This window comes from Clytia hemisphaerica, unplaced genomic scaffold (assembly GCF_902728285.1).
Source record: "Clytia hemisphaerica strain Z4C2 unplaced genomic scaffold, Clytia hemisphaerica genome assembly, whole genome shotgun sequence".
Lineage (NCBI taxonomy): Eukaryota > Metazoa > Cnidaria > Hydrozoa > Leptothecata > Clytiidae > Clytia > Clytia hemisphaerica.
In genome coordinates this window covers 373,586-391,112 of record NW_027103587.1, presented here as the reverse complement: position 1 = coordinate 391,112, position 17,527 = coordinate 373,586, and the positions used below count along the sequence as shown (strand labels likewise).

Below are 17,527 nucleotides of genomic sequence, written 5' to 3'. Positions count from 1 at the left end.
ACAAACACCAAAAACCACTCAAAAACCCAACCAATGCAATCTGGAGTCCCCGACTTGGGACAGGCGCAGCGGCTTTAAACATGTTTTAAGGACGTCTATATATTATTTACTAAGTTTTAAAATGCATTGAAATTTTAGAAAAGTATTTAAGTTCAAATATTTATAAATTATACAAGTATTCATCCAAACTATTTTGCATTAATAATGAACTTGAAAAATTAATCAATGTGAGAGCCGCCCCTCCACGCGACCTCAAGTCCACCAACTTATATTGGTGGTCCTTTTTTAGTTTAAATTTATCAGTAGGGAGCAAAATGAATTTACATTAATAGGGATGCACACATGAAAGTTTTAAATTTCGAAATAAATCTCTCATTTTTCATTCAAATAGTAGAGAAGTCAAAGTTTGGGACAATACCTTTTAATTAAGTTCACCTAGATATAGAAATATTACTCAGTTGAGGTCTTTTCATTTGAAAAACCTTTAAACAGTGATTTCATTTACCACAGGTGATTCTCAGGTTTTAAGGTACAATTTAATTTATTGTGACCATCTCCTTGTAGGTATGTAAGATCAGAGAGAGGATAAACTTAAAAATTTTAAGTTTGGTTTGATAGTTCAAACAATGTGTGTAACAACCCAAATTCAAAATTCATTCTTCTAATCCTACTACACATTCTAGAAACCTTACACGTCCATTCAAATACAACTCTATCAAAGGCTCCAGAAAATATTCCTTTTCAACAATCTCTTCTTCACTGACCTCATCCAAATCGTAATAAACATAGAAATCAGGATTTTCCATGTTTTACTTTCCAGATCAATATCTGCAACTTCTCCCTCCCACCACTTATCAACATTATCCTCAGAGTAAAGAGTAGAGATTTTTACATCAACAAAATTTGAAGAAACTACATTTACTAGAGTCAAGTCTCCGTTTAAAAAATCCTCATACAAGTTTGCAGTTAAAGTGTCTTTTCCTTCTGAGTCACAGTCATGATATTGAATTAAAAATTTAGGGTTTTTGACTGCCCGCCCTACTTGTTGGATAACTACACCCTTGTGCCACCCAACTTCGTCATCTCTTTCTGTGTTGTGGACAACAAGCTTTCGAATCAAATCAGAGGGAGAAGAAATAATTGGTGAATGCAAATCATGAGTTATATCACTATTTTCAGAGACTTTCTGTTTTTTGGAAATATTTTTCTTAGTTTTTGTTGCAGGTCTTTTTTTACTTTTTGATTGATCGCTGCTTGTCTTTCTTGGCTTTCCGTTTTCCTTGTGATTTTTTATTTTTTCCCCATTCATTAGTATCCCTTTTTTTTTTCACAACATCGTTAGACAAAATGACTGGTTCAGAAAAATCAAGATCTGGGGTTATCAGTTCTGTGTTGTTTTGAGCTTCATTTTCTGCGATTATTTTCAACAGATTGTTTTTTAGTTCTTCTATAGTTTTATTTTTTCCTTGCGAGCTAAGGAAGAAAAGTGTCTATCACATTTTGTTTGTAATACTTTATTTCTAAAGTCCAATTGAATTTTCAAACATTACCCCTTGATTTTATCATTTTCGAGTTTTTCTTTTAAGTTGGCTAAATTTTGAGCTTTTTGCTCTTTTCACATGCTGCTTGCTTGCTTTTCTCTACTTTTTTATTGTGAATCTGTTGTTTTCTCTGAAAGTAAAGCCTTTTTTGTTCTTTGACACTAATTCTGGCTCTTTCCATAACCACTTCAAGATCAGACACTGAGAGACTATCCCTCCAGGCTTTTGTTTTATTCAGATTGAACATGATGATACCTTCATAAGCCATATCAATCGCTTTAGGTTTAGCACGTTTGAGCCAATCAAGCATACTCAGTTTCTTTAAGTGCGTGTTGTCACGCCTCAGTAACTTTTTACTTTGCAAGAAGACGCTTCTCGAAATTGTATATTGGAAGTTCTCATTTTGTTTACTAGAGATGTTTACTACTCAATTTGTTAAACAAGTCTTTTGTATTAAATTCAATTAGTGCTGCATACTGTAAAGAGAAAATCACAAAACGTATTTTCAAACATGGAAAGGGAGATTATATGAAATGACCACTCAAAAAGGTAGGGTACATACTTATACCCTGTCTTCCGCTAGTCAAATCTTAAGATATTTCAATTTTTTTTTGGTCATTCAGGTAGCCAATTATTTAATTTTTACGAATCTAACTGGCGAACTCAAAAAATATATTTTAAAAGAGTCGAAAAAAGCTGTTTTATGTCGCCTAATTGCATTATCATGACCTTTGTCCCTCTATATTTGACTGGAGTCAATATTTTTTTTGTGTTCGCCAGTTTGATTCAATAACCTACACATCTATAGAATAACTTGTGAAAATATATAAGCATAAAACAAAAAATTAGGGTAGCGGAACAGCCAAAATATCGAAAAAATGTATGTTTTTTGACTTAAAAGCCATTTCCTGGAGTAAATAAAAACAATAATACAAATATTTTTAAAGCAAAAGTAACTTCGTCATATTATTTGTCGATAGCTAAAAAAAATAAACCAAAAAATAATATGACTCAAAAGTTATAGGGTTTTCAAAATTGCTAGTAAATTGATATTCTCAAAGAGATGAAAACGCACTTAAAGCAACTGAGTACCAAATGTTCTTTCATTCAAAGTATTGGATGTTGGCACAGCCGCTGCTTCTTGGCAAATTTCCTCTGAAGGATTATCATATTTGCCCCCGACTAAATGGTCTGCTGACATTCTTTTAGAGACCACTGTGAAACTGGCAAATATCATTTCAAGCAAAGGTTTTGTCATGGACTCATCATGTTCAAATTGAGAAGTCAAAGACTCAAAAATAGCATCTTTATGAAGGTGTTTAGGAAAGAGGCTATCAGAGCCAAATAAAAAATCAGAGGAATCAACAATCCATTCTTCAAACTTTTTAACCATGCTTTGGTAATTCTTAGACATGTTAAGGGCAGTTTTAGATTCTTCCATTTGTCTCCTAAATGGATCTGTTACCTTTTTGTGTATCAGCCCAAAGCTTTACAAGCTACAATCAAGTTCAAAATATATGGGACTTTTTTGAAATCCACACAATTCTTTAGAAAAACCCTTCTCCCCAGTCTACAAAGCTGGTTCCTGCGCAGAGGAAAAACAACCACCACAGCTTTGTAGACAGGGGGAGGATTTTCACTTGTTCTGAGCTCAACTAGATAGAAAAAGTCTCATTATATTATGCACTACATTGTCTGAATTAAAAAAAAACAAGCAACATGCTGAGTGGACCTACCTAATGATTAACATCATATGAAAATAAGAAAAAAGTGACAATAATTGTACAAAAATTCAGAATGGAAAAATAAAGCTTGTTTGTTGAATAATGTAAAATGGTAAAAAGGAATTTCCCCAAATACGAAAATCACTTAAACCATTCAGGCCCAAAAAAACCTTTTAAGCTGTTTTTGGCCCAAATTTGCCCAAAAAAATTTTCCTTAAAAATCTGGCTCCGTCACATTTTGGGCATTGCCATTTTGCATCATTGTGCAAAAAATCAGAAAAAAATTATGAGTCAACATTGAGAAAAGCTATATTTTCTTATTTGGTTAAAGGGAATTTCCCCAAAATACGAAAATCCGTTGTTTAAGGCGATTAAGAATTTTCCGGGAAAAACCACTTCAGCCATTCTTTAAAGAATCTTGCCCTCCATCTTTGTACAAAAAATCAGAAAAAAGTAACAACAGGATTTTGCACAAAGTCCAAAAAACTCTATTTTTAGGTAGTTTTTGGCCCAAATTTGCCCAAATAATTTTTTTCTCAAAAATCGGGCTCCGTCACGTTCTGGGCATTGCCATTTAGCATCATTGTGCAAAAAATCAGAAAAAACTAATGAGCCAATCCTGAGAAAAGCTGGTAACAGACGGACGGACGAACGAACGAACGAACGAACGAACGAACGGACATGGGTTAATTTATAGAACCTCTGCCATTTTGCATCATTGTGCAAAAAATCAGAAAAAAATTATGAGTCAACATTGAGAAAAGCTATATTTTCTTATTTGGTTAAAGGGAATTTCCCCAAAATACGAAAATCCGTTTTTTAAGGCGATTAAGAATTTTCCGGGAAAAACCACTTCAGCCATTCTTTAGAGAATCTTGCCCTCCATCTTTGTACAAAAAATCAGAAAAAAGTAACAACAGGATTTTGCACAAAGTCCAAAAAACTCTATTTTTAGGTAGTTTTTGGCCCAAATTTGCCCAAATAATTTTTTTCTCAAAAATCGGGCTCCGTCACGTTCTGGGCATTGCCATTTAGCATCATTGTGCAAAAAATCAGAAAAAACTAATGAGCCAATCCTGAGAAAAGCTGGTAACAGACGGACGGACGAACGAACGAACGAACGGACATGGGTTAATTTATAGAACCTCCACCGGGGACCCGGAGTTAGGTCCAAAATTTTGAAAGAGCTTTCCCCACCACATGCTAATTTTTTTTTTTAATGGCTTCCATGGCTTCTTCCCGCCAGAAAAAAAGCCGTGTGCTTGCATAGCAACGAAATTAGAGTCCCTAGCAACAAGATGGCAGACTAAAAATGGCGGGAAAAAATGTAAACAAAGAGTAATCTAATCCTTTCTGAAGAGGTTGTGGAAATTTTACAAACCTTTTACACGTAAAAAAAATTCAATAAATTTCTCTGTATTTGTATATAACTAAAAATTACAAATGGATGACACAAGTGATTTAGCTCTAGTTTAGACGGCCCACTTTTTGCCCTGCCTATTCTAATTGTTAGAGCAGGCAGAAAGTGGGCTCAAAGTTTGCAGTTAAAACCTTTGCTGGGAAAAGATTGAAAGAAGTCATTGCATTGACGTCAAAAGGTGGCAATGCATCGACTTTAGACAGCCCACTTTATGCCAACTTTAACTCACAATTAGAATAGGCAGGGCGAAAAGTGGGCCGTCTAAACCAGAGCTTATCGCAATGCGTGGTCAACTTAAATGCCTCTACCCCTGTACCGAACCGACAACTTGAATCGTATGATGCTGCCCTTGGACGTGACAGTGATTCCCAGGTTTCCACAACATCAGCGCAAGGGTTAGACATCAGCGACCCTGCAAGAAGTTCCCGTTCCAAGAATCCAAACAAAACAAAATGAAAAGATGAAAATAGCAATAGGAACAAAAAGAAAAACCCACGTGAAGCATACTTGATTACATACTCTCAGGCTGATGTTGTGAAAGTCCCGGGACGCGAGCACTTTGCCAATATGGTGGACCAAGAATTTGACCGAAATGATTCTGTTTCAGAGAAATGGGTTGTATCAGCGGAATTGGCCGAAATCATGGCATTCACTACCACCTCGCTTTGAAACTAAAAAAACCACGACACTTTAAGGAAGTTCGCAATACAATCAAAATATAACATTGATCTTGACTTTAAAGAATGGCATAGTAATTATCATGCCTTTTCATATGTTGTTAAGTTTGATTCCCACTGCGTAACAAGTCCTGGACACGTTATTTTGTCAAACTCACCTAGAAGCACCTCCGAAGCGAAGGAAGAGTAATGTGCCACCCAAGTTAGGCCAGGAAGATGTGGGAAATATCATCCGAGAAAATAGTATCAAGTCGGTTAAAGAACTGTTCTCTCTAGCCGCCCATGCCCAAGCAAAGGAGGGTAAAACTGATTTGAGCGGGTATCTTTATACTCATCCTAACCAAAGTTTTATGACCAAGCAAATTTCAACAGTAGTAGGTATAGAACTGGTTGAGGATGAGGCAATCCGTGAGAATATTTCAAGGCTTGAAATTTTACGTCAAGCAAAAGATGGTGAGTGCGCTAAACATCCTGTCACTAGGGAAATATGCAACGGTCTTTGGCTTTCCAGTGCATTGGAGGTGCTACGATTGAATGATTTCTACAATTACGTGCTAGGTTTACAGAGCTTGTACTGAACGCCCTGTGGTATGGCAGAAGCAAAGACTATAATCTGATGATACGTGGAAAAAGTAATTGTGCTAAGTCCTTCATGTTAATGCCGTTGATTAAAATCTTTGATTGTTTTATGACACCGTCCCCTGGAAATTATAACTGGGTGGGTGCTCCTGAGAAAGAAATTGTATTCTTGAACGATTTAAGGTATGAAAAGGATGGGGAACAAAAGGTAATGGCATGGAATCTTTTTCTAAATCTTCTTGAAGGTTTCCCTGTCAATATTGCCAGGCCTAAAAATCGATTTTCAACGTACCTCCTTTGGACAAAAAGACAACCCATTTTTTGCAACTGTTGACAAGAAAATTGTTCGAATTATCAAAGGAGAATTTGATGAGGGGCAAACCAACCAAATGGACATGCGGTGGAATATTTTAAGTTTCAAACATGTATTTGACCGAGCTGCTGCCAATTAGAACATTACTCCTTGTGGGGAGTTGGCTTGAGGCATAATTTACTTCTATTGCTTGACCCATAATTAATTTTGCATAATCTCCTGTTTTCCGAAAACTATTGCGTTTTCTTATAATTTCCCTAAATATCGTGTGTTTTATAATTTTCACAAAACTATGGCGTTTTCTTATAGTTTCCTGAAACGGCTGTGTCTTTTATAATTTTCCTAAGTTCTGCGTTTTCTTATAATTTCCCTAAACAGTCGTGTATTTTATAAATTTCCAAAACTTCATAGTTTTCTTATAATTTCCTGGAAATGTTCGTGATTTTTCTAATTTCAAAGATCGGTTGGCTTTTTTTAGCTCAGAGCCAAAGATGGAATTCTAAATGCATGGAATTCTAAATGCATAGAATTCCCTCCTAAAGAATTTGAGCCAAAAAATTGTTAAAAATAGATCAATCAAGCAATATTAATAAAAATGTAAATAAACTTTGTGTCTATTGGTTTGTTGGTTCTTTTTCGCATAAAATTCTCGTTTCTTGACAGAATGTTTGATTGGTTTGATTTATATATTTAGAAAAATTCAAAAAAATGGAAAAAACGTATAATTATAAAAATATTAGTGCCTTTTCATGTTTCATCTTTATTTTATTTAGTATTTTCAACACTTTCTCTCCTTGAGGTCAGATCTCTGATCTTCACTATATATAATCATAAATAGATAAGATATGTAATATCTGTCATTTTAGAAAAAGAAAAGTATTGATATATATATAACTCAAACTGATAAAAACGAAAAAAGTTAAGAATATTTTTCTTTATTATGTATATTTACGATTTTTTTGGTATTTTTAATTTTTTAATCATTCCGAAACAGAGTGTAATTTAGCAAAAAGTTAAAGGGAATTTAAATAGTGGTATGTGTAAGAAAAACAGATCTGAAGTTTTCAACAATTTCTATGGGTCTATTGCAGAGAAAACAAAACAACAAATCCCTAGGACTGCTAAAACATTTTCAGATTATTTAGGTGTTCAGAAATTATACTCTATTTATCTCAACAGGATTACTCCTGAATCTGTTCTTAAGTTGATCAATGAACTTGACGGACTTAAAGCTTCAGGCCCATCCAGTATCCCAACTTCTTTCCTAAAGATGATAGCTCCTACAGCAAGCACTGTCCTTGCGCACATTTTCAATTTTCTATCCATGAAGGAGTTTATCCAGACTGTTTGAAGAGAGCAACAGTCAAACCTCTACACAAAAAAGACTCTAAACTTGATGTTGGCAATTACAGGCCTATTTCTTTACTTTCTAATATAAATAAATTTTTTGAAAAACTTCTACATTTTAGACTTTCTCGCTTCTTCGAAGATAATAATATTTTTTCATCTAAACAATTCGGCTTTAGGAAAGGCCACAGTACTAATCATGCTGTAGTTGCTCTCACTGAACTGGTAAGAAAAGCTTTGGACTCTGGACAGATTGCTGCAGGGGTTTACATTGATTTAAAAAAAGCATTTGACACTGTTGATCACGATATCCTCCTTTGCAAACTTGAACACTATGGAATAAGAGGGCCTGCCCTAAATATTCTCAAATCATACCTATCAGGTCGAGAGCAATGTGTGGAAATCAGAAATACATCATCAAAATACATACCAATAAGACATGGGGTGCCTCAGGGCTCTGTCTTGGGTCCTTTACTTTTTACAATCTACATAAATGATCTCCAACTTTCTCTTGAAAATTCAACAGCCATTCACTTTGCAGACGATACAAGTCTGATTTGCTGCGACGAATCCATTAAATAGCTTAACAGAAAAGTTAATCGTGACCTTGCGCTCCTTGTTCACTGGTTAAGGGCAAACAAAATCAGCTTGAATACATCGAAAACTGAACTTATTTTATTTCGATCGTCTAGAAATTCTTTCACAAAAAACTTAATTTTAGACTTAGTGGACAGAAGCTGCTTCCCACAACAAAGGCTAAGTATCTAGGTATAATTCTTGATGAACACCTTTCTTGGGACTATCAGGTTCAAGACCAACTAAGAAACTTTCACGCACAGTAGGATTCCTGTCTAAATTGAGACACTTTGTTGATTTTAAAACCCTTATATCTATTTACTACGCACTGTTTGAGTCCCATGTCAGCTATTGTCTTCAAACTCTTGGTTATATAACACAACAATCTCTTGAAAAAATCGAAGTTCTCCAAAACAAAGCTTTAAGAACCATTCACTTTAAGAAACCAAGACAATCTGCTCGTCCTCTGTTTATCAAATCTGCAATCCTACCCATCAGTAAACTTCTTAAGGTAAAAAATTGCCTCCTTGCGTTTGTCAACAAAACAATACCTAACTATTTTTGTCTTGATTTTCTTAGATTAACACCTAACCAGGAAGCAACACGTCAATCTTCTTTGCGTCCTGAACCCCCTACAACAACGACAGTAAGATATGGATCCCTTAGTGTAGGAACTCTAGTCACCAGGGACTGGAATGAACTCCACACTAAACTAAAAATCACAGACTTTAAATCAATTTCTAAGTCTACCTTTAAGTCACACCTACAACGTTATCAATTAACTAAACTTGCTGAATCTTGATTCTGGCCTACACCCCCCCCCTCCTCTCCAATAAATAACCCACTTTCTCTTCCTCGGTTTTCTCTCTTTCCATTTCTCACTTCTTCCTTCTTCCTTTTCTCTTCATATCTTCGTCTTCTGTTACCTTGTCTCGTTCAGAAACAGAACAGTACCATCTCCATTTATAGCTACCTCTGCATTTGTTTGCACTTGTGAATACTATACCTTAGCTTACTCCGAGTCCACTGGTTCTCTGAACTATTCTTCGTGTGTTTCCCTTCCGTTTTCTCATTCACTGACTACTAAACTAATTAGGGAGGAAATATTACTTTACTTATTTCTAGTTTCTATCAGCACATAGTATTATTAGTACATAACTTGAGCTAACATTCTATTTTCATCGTCAAATGAGACATGTACATATTTTATCTGTCACCCTGTATATATTCAACAGTAAAGTATAAACCGGTAAATATATTTATCTATCTATCTTCTATCTATATCTATCTCACACAAAAATAGAAAAAATCACAAAAAACTGTCAAACACAGAATTAACAGTTGGGCGAGAACCCGGTTCGGCGTGCCGCGACGGGACGACCGTACGGGAAATTGAAAGCAGAAAATGAATAATTCCGTCGCTAATAGCGAGGTTAAGCAAGAAGCCATCTATTACGTACGGAATCTATTACGTGAGTTTTTAGACTGGATCCGAGGCATTTTAGCCTGATTCCTAAAGCTTCACGGCATAGAGTAAAAAGAGGTTAAGCAAAAAAGGCGATCTATTACGTATGACGTAATGTTTATTTTTCCGTATCGCACTTTCGGCCCCAACTTCGAAAATTTTCTTTTTCTTTCTTTCTTTTCCAGCTTTCTTGTTGGTGGTTTGGTCTATAAAATCCCCTTACTTTCAATCTTAATCTAAGTTTTTTCCCAATACAACTGTTTTCACAAAAATTAAAACTAGACAAGCATAGTCAGAGTTTTCTCTATATTACTTTTACTATTTTTATTCAACATTTTTATAAACAAAAAATATGTCTATGGACTTATCATTTCAATGAATTCTTAACATTGCAATAAATATATAATTTCATAATGTCATTCCTAGTTTACATAGGTACCAATCAGAAATTACTGCTTTATTTATAAACAAAAAAATAATCTGTAAGAGCATAGTGTATAGTATGTCATCCTTATTTAGCTAAATTTCTATATATGAATGCTTCACCATTAGCATTATTCAATAAAAACACTCTAATAAAAAAGTGTGCAAACCCAGTATCGTGTTTCATATATGGCAGGTGTTCCTTCTTCTACTTTTTTGCATTCCAAGGTATCAATATATCTATTTTAGGAAGGGAGATGTCTCTTTAGAATCAAACCAAACTTTCTGGAACGCTATAATGTTATAATGTCGAAGAAGTTGAAGGATGACCAGTCAATTAAAATTTTTCAGTAAAGGATTGAGAACTTAAAGCTGAAGCGGTTGTCCAGAAGATAGAGCTTTATATAATTTTTGAGAACGGTTTGAAGTTCAGCAGTTGTGCGACATCAGGTTCTTTAGCAGGCTGATTTGTACGTACAATATATAGTTGATGATGAAGAGCAGAAATTGAATCTCGTTGCTTAGTTGTAGCAGTAGAAATTTGAACAATAAATAAAGATTTCTTCTGTTATGCTTCGGGTCGTGGAAGGGTAAATTTATTTGAGCTTGGCAGAGCAGTCTTTTTCGTGTTTTTGTTGCTTTGGGTGGGTGACATTATAACTTTGGCTTCTTCGCACTTGATGATGGCACCAAAGAAACACTGAAAAAAATGAAAAAGAAATATGGTTACATGCTGTTCATTGTAATGGGTACTTTGGATGTATTTGTAATTTGAGAGCATATAAAAAGCAAGATAAAGAAGAGAAGAAAAACTAAACACTAAAGAACAAGAAAGAAACTTCTGTTATTGTTTTAGTTTATAGGTTTGATAAAAAATTCAGCAAAGATTATATTATTACACTTACATCTTGACCTTCTTTTGTGCAATAAATCCTTTCACTTTGTTTGTATGCATCATAGTTTCCACAGATGAGATGCAAAAACTTTCTTCTGTTAGTTTTCTCAGCTCAAACTTGTCAGAAAGCAAAAAAAATTTCTGTTTACATTTTTTTCGGTTGATTTTTGGTCCTAAACGATTCAGCCCAATCTCCGTAAGGTAAATTTCCCGTTATCATGCTTATATCCTAATCGATATCTATTACGTGAGATTGGAGAATTTCGCGCAATAGATCCACTCCCCAAAATACGACGTACGGGTCAAATTTCACGGGACAGAGTTAGCCTTGAGATTCGGGCTCTAGCCCGCGAAAAACTCACGTAATAGATTCCGTACGTAATAGATAGCTTCTTGCTTAACCTCGCTATTAATTTGCGAGATATTCTATTCGCCGCGCGAGCGCACTTTTCGTAGACTAGTCGGAATACTTTTTTTTACTCGCGGGATTGATGGTAACTTTTCATCTTCGTTATTTTTAAAATGAAGCACAACCGAAAAAAAACAAAACTTCAGAAAGTTGCGTATTTCCAGTGAGTAAACAATTCTGAAAATTAACAAAATTGATGATGATGATTTTTTTTCGGTCAGGCAAATGTCTCGTATTGGGGGTTCTAGTCTTGAACCCTAAGCCTACGCGGGATTGCAGCGTTTGGATAAACGAGACAAAACTCTAAAAAAGCTGGTATTTTGACGCGCTTCCGTGTTCTCGAAATATCGCGGTTTGTGGCGCACTGTGCATACTAAATCAAGTCTGAGACTTTGAGTATGCATATGAGACAAATCATACATTTCGCATACTTGATGCAGACTTGCGCATACTTCAGTTATTTTCTTAAGGGATTTGGAGAATCTTTAAATGATTTTTTTAGCGCAACTGCATTTTTGAAAAATTGAAACATTTTTATATTATGTACTGTAGTTTTCTTAGTCATTTTCTTTTTCGTTGCCGCACGGCATTTCGGACTTTAGGTGTCGAACCGGGTTCTTGAAAATTTGTGTTTTTTTGAGACTTGTCTTTTTTTCTTTTTTTTTATCACCAATTTATGGTAATAACTAATAAAAATGTACAGTTAAGAAATTTCTTTTTTTTAATTATCTTTTATGATATATAAAAAGGAATCCCCAATCTAAGGCCTAGGACACACTATGAGGCCTAGTCGAATCACCCAGGGGAAAGGAGTTTTCTGATATGGGGCCTTTCCTCAGAGAGACTACAGCCGCCATCTATAAAACAACAACACGGAATCGCCTAAAGTAGACAAGACTGCGAAAAAACAAAACAGACAGAAATTGAATTTAGAATTAAGGCTTAGGGCAAAAATTTGAAGTGGTGTAGGGGAAAACTTTTTGTCTACGTTTCACATAAATAAAATATATTGAATATTTACTTTGGCTAAAAAATAATATAAGTCTAAAAATACGAAAAGGTGATTCCTTTCGAAAAACTCGGCTCAGACTATCTGTGGGTGGGGAATCACCTTTGGGTTATACTCAAACTAGGGAAATTAGGCTGCCCACAAGTTAGGAAAGTCTAAGGATTGAAGATTGAAAATTGGAAATGAAAGCAAAAGGAAAGCAATATGTATCACTAGTGCAAAATTGCAAATGTGTTGAGGGAGCTGTACCTATGGAGAACGACTAGCTCCAGTTATCAAAGTTAAATTATGTTATATCCTGTATTACATCAAAAATATTTTCTTAAATGATACCCTTTTATCATGCAAGTGCCAGTTCAGAATACAGTCATGTATTGCATGTGTTAATTTCAACGTCACAAGTGGTAAGGTATTGAGTTGACTTTCCAGTGCGATTAAAAGAAAAACATAGAAGGTTCTTATCATACGCCATACAAGTACCAAGCAGACTATTCAATATTGAAAATGATCGGTCACGGTTTGGGATGGATAGAAGGTGAATGATGTATTTTGATGTGTTCTTGTTTTGAAAGAGTTGGTGCACGAGTTCTAGCCTACGATTGTCTAGAAGTGTTGTTATATCATTGAGTCTGTAATAGGGGCTTATGAGGTTTTTGGAATGTTTTGAGACTCCAAGCAGTTGCTTCAGCGAACAGCGTGCCTGTCTGTTGAGATAATTGTCTGTCAGTGTTTGTTAAGTTGACGATTTCCAGGACATATATCAGTTTTAGAACAACTAAAGATCGATACAACGTAGTCAGAAAATCTGCCGTATACTATTGCTTTCTGATTTGAATGGTGGCGCTGCGATAGGACGTCAGAGGGAACCCCTCGACAGTTTTCTGTCGGCGCATGCGTCAACTTTTGAAAATAATTCAAAATTGCGCAATATCCGGGGTTGTTTAATTTAAAATAAAATGGCCGTATTGTTTGTCTTTAAATAATGTTTTTTTATCTTAGTGAGGAAAACCACAGCTTAATTATTGATTTTGACTAACTGGCGTTCTAAACCAAATCTAATTCCGAGAATCTGAAAGTTTATGAAGAATTCTACAGTGAAGATCTTAAAGAAGAAAGCCAATCTAATCACATTGAGAAAATAATGGAAGTCTTTCCTTTTGCCATTAAGAAAAAGTAATATTCGATGATGTTGCTAATATGGTAATATGTATACTCGCTTTCTTTTTCATACGGCTGTCCTCCTATAATTATCTACTTTTATCTATGTTGGAATGCAATTTCTACACTAATACGGCAAAAAGTATATTGAATAGAATGCTCTCTCATTCCCTGTGTTAAAAACAAAATAGAGAGAGTTTCGTGGTCGTACGGCTTTTTTAAAATATCCTCTCAATATCTTGATTTTGTTTGAGATATAGATCTTTAGTAGATACAACCAAGGGGATGTAAATAAACCTTCGAGAAGTCAAAGGCAAAATGTTAGATAAGATACGGTAGAAATGAACGAAGATCTTAGTCACTAAAGTAGGATCAGTGGTAAAAGATGCTTGTTTATTTTCAAATTGGGTGATTAATTTTACACTTTTTGAACAAAATCTTTTAGTTTTTACATCTGAAAACACAAGTGAGGAAGACATTGCTGTTCATTATGTTTTATATACAACAGGAAAAGAAAAAACACTTATAAAATAGTGATTTCTCTTCTCTTTTTAAAAATAAAAGTTTATATTAAAGTTTTTTTCTGCCACTTTAGAATGAATAATTATGGTGTCAGCCCCTCTAATTATGCAAAGACCTTAGTTATAAATTAAAAAAAGAGGGGATTCTGATTGGTTTTAAATTCAAATTTGGTGTGACAGTTAATAGTTTCAGTTACATAATTTGTGGGTTCCACTGGACTCTCTACTTTTTCCCCATCAGAATTAGTAAAGGCAAAAAGTAGTTGAGCTCCAGCTCCTGGACTAGATACAACGTGGCAATTTCCCTTAAGAAAATTATTGAAGTATGCAAAGTATGCAGCCAAGTATGCATCAAGTATGAGTATTTAAATGCATACTTTAATTTCCACACTTGATTTAGTATGAAATCTGCATACTTAAAATGCATACTTGATTTGTGGTATCATACTTGATTTTGGCATACTTGCTATCAAGTATGCTAAAAAATGGCATACTTGGAATCAAGTCTGATTAAGTCTGCATTTGAGACAAATCATACTTCAAGTCTGCAATATAAAAAGTGCATAAGTATGCAAAAGTACATTGCCTTGACTTGTTCCTCAAACCTCATATCAGACTTGCATGAATTTATAGTGCATACTTCGAGTCTGGCAAAGCTCCAATCAATGCATACTTACTTGCATATTTTCAGAAAATGGAAAAGAACTGAGACTTAGCAATAATTTTGAGAAATTTATCATTTATATTTTGTTTCTATAGTGATGCTTGAACTCTGGATATAAACAAATGAGAAGACAAAAGACAAATAAATGAAAGATCCACACAAACCAAGTCTGTCTATATTACAAATACCTAAGCTAAACTGAAATTATAAAAATAATAAATCATTGACTTCCCTCATCGGCGTCTTCGTCATCTGGGCTACCTTCATTACCTTTCTTCGACTTAGAGCACACCTTCGACTTCGAGCTTCCTGCAATGAAAAAATTTGTTGAATTGTATCAATTATCAAGATAATAAGGCCTAGGCGCAGCCTAAAATGAGGCCAGACTACGGCTGTTTAGCGCTCGTTGCTTTAGAGTTCTTTGAACGGCGGGCGGCTGTAGAACGCTGCCGCCGGCAGCTGTAGAACGCTGCGGCGGGCGCCATTCTAACTATTTTGCAGAAGGGTGCTGTAGTAATACCGTTCTGCAAATTTTTGGTTTCGTAATTTACTAGCATCAAAATCGAATGTTTACATCGTCCTTAGTCCACTGGCCAAGCTTGGGCAAGTCTCTACAAAAGTTCCTATTTACCAGAAGAGCTTTGAAACGTAGAGGAGAGAAATCTTAACTTATCTCATCAATTTTTCAGTATCTGCTGTTCCAAACAAGTTTATTTACAAGTACTGGCAAACTTTTTTCACTGAGGTGGCCATTAAAAAATTTGGCCATTCCAGAATTTGTCTGTAAGGGGAGCCTTCCAATCTCAGACTTGCAACGGGAAACGCCAAATCGACATTTTGGGGGTGGGGTATAATTTGTTGACATTCTTTCTTGGCAAAGAAATTTTCACCAGGAAAATCAATTTTAGAGAAGTTCATTCCATGCCAAATGTTACTATGTCATGTTTGTTTTTGATTGCTTCGGCTGTTTTGAAAACCATAAGAAACAGCCCAAAGTTTAAACCTCAGGTTCTCTTTGTTTGACAGCCTGCGCAGCCCACAAATTTTTGCAGACGGGCAGTTTTTTCTGTCGCTCTATATTATGAAGATGAAAAATTCTTGGATTATTGGTTAAAAAGTTTACCCCGGTGACCCTTCAAATCTGTTCCGCGATTTTTTCCCGCTGGTCGTCGTCGTTAAGACTCCTCAGTCTAATTCCGATTTTCCCGATTTGACTTAGAAAATCCGAAACAAGAATGTGTATGCGCAGAGCTGCGCTTTAATTATTACATCAGCCGTTATCTCCCTTATATTGCGCCACCTCTTCCGAAGCGTACTGTGAACTATTTTATGAAATGTTAAAGCAGCTTCGCACTAGTAGCTGGCTAAGTTGTTTCAAATCTCATGACCCTCATGGACAAGAAGCAAGAGGATCTCGATCAGTCTCAACTTTCATCATCTTCTACACCCCTGTCTTTGTGCCCCAGTGGGTGTGAAACATCCAGTGGGATGGGATGTGAAAAATCTGAAATTCACTGGGGTGCAAGATATTTCGCGAAAAATTGAGTGGGGTGACCAAATTTTGCTTGATTATCACTGGGGTGACGAAAATCTTTCTGAAAGTTTATTCTGAGGTAGAGTAGCTAGCAGCTCAAGTGTGTCAATGAGGTGAATTTTCTGGTCTGTAAAATTTATCAAATTTTGCGATTTTCATAATAAAGAGTATTGAGCTCAAATTTAAACGTATAAACAAGTTCAGAATATTGTGTAATTGATCTATTGTAAAAATATAACCTTTTAACTGAAGTTTAGGGCAAACTCTTTTGTTAAAACTGTCAAAAACCGCGAGTAAACGACCACTGAAGTAAGGTCCCAAAATTGCTGTTTATCAAAAAAAGCAACGACTCGGCCGAGAGTTAAGGGTCATAAACAACTGTTTAGGGTGGCCTGCACATAGGGGCACCTGATCTAGGGTCGGGGCTAATTTTATGGCTTAAATATTTTCTTCAGGAAGTTATTTTGTCAAAGGAATTTTCGAAGTCCAGACTTTGATCTCCTGTTATTCGAGATAGGGACCATAAAAAAATAGCCCCGACCCACGGTTCGGTCCGCAATTTATCTGGCTTTCAAGAAAATCTAAAATGGCTTTTTGATAGCCAATACAATCGCTGCATTTGCAGGTTTAGTGGGCCCCATTACTCTGCTAAAGAAAATTCATTGGATTCGAGGAAACATCAAAATTACAGACCAGACAAAAAATTACGCAATGTCCTCTACAAACCATTGTGATTGGCTGATCGGGAAAAAGACGTGAGATCTGATTGGCGTAGAAAAAATTGAATTTTTTTTAAGAAGGAGGCGGGGAAGAAAAAGAGGCGAAATGTCTCAAAATGAACTTCAAAAATCAAGAAAATGAATTTTATTCTTCTTGTGAAATACATTATTTTATAGCTCATTCATAGGACGGGATGTATCTAAACTAGAAGGACTAGACATCAGATTTAGAAGAACGAGACAAGGTGTCTTTTTGATACACAATGCACCAGAATGCACAATATATTTTAAACTTTCTGTAGCTCAGACATAAAAAATCCAGAAAAAAATGACTCCAAAACCATCTGAAATCCATTTTTTCTACATCCTGAAGAAAAAGAAAGAATATAAATAAATCTAATATAAATCAAGATTTGTGTCATCAATCCATAACCTTAGAGATAAAACTTTCAGTGAGACAGGGATGGTTAGCATAAAATACCCATCTTTTACTTCCATTCTCTTTAAATACCATAATAGCATAACATAGCATTTTAATCTACATTCTGCCAGA

General features: G+C 35.3%; 1 long non-coding RNA gene across 1 annotated transcript; it reads right to left on the bottom strand.

Annotated features, from left to right (window-relative positions):
* Positions 1 to 9,940: 9,940 nt before the first annotated feature.
* LOC136801398 (uncharacterized) lies at positions 9,941 to 11,242 on the bottom strand. Its single transcript, XR_010845850.1, has 2 exons — positions 10,971 to 11,242; positions 9,941 to 10,765 (listed from the first exon to the last, which is right to left on the bottom strand). It is a non-coding gene; the product is annotated as an uncharacterized lncRNA (long non-coding RNA).
* Between the last annotated feature and the right edge of the window lie 6,285 nt (positions 11,243 to 17,527).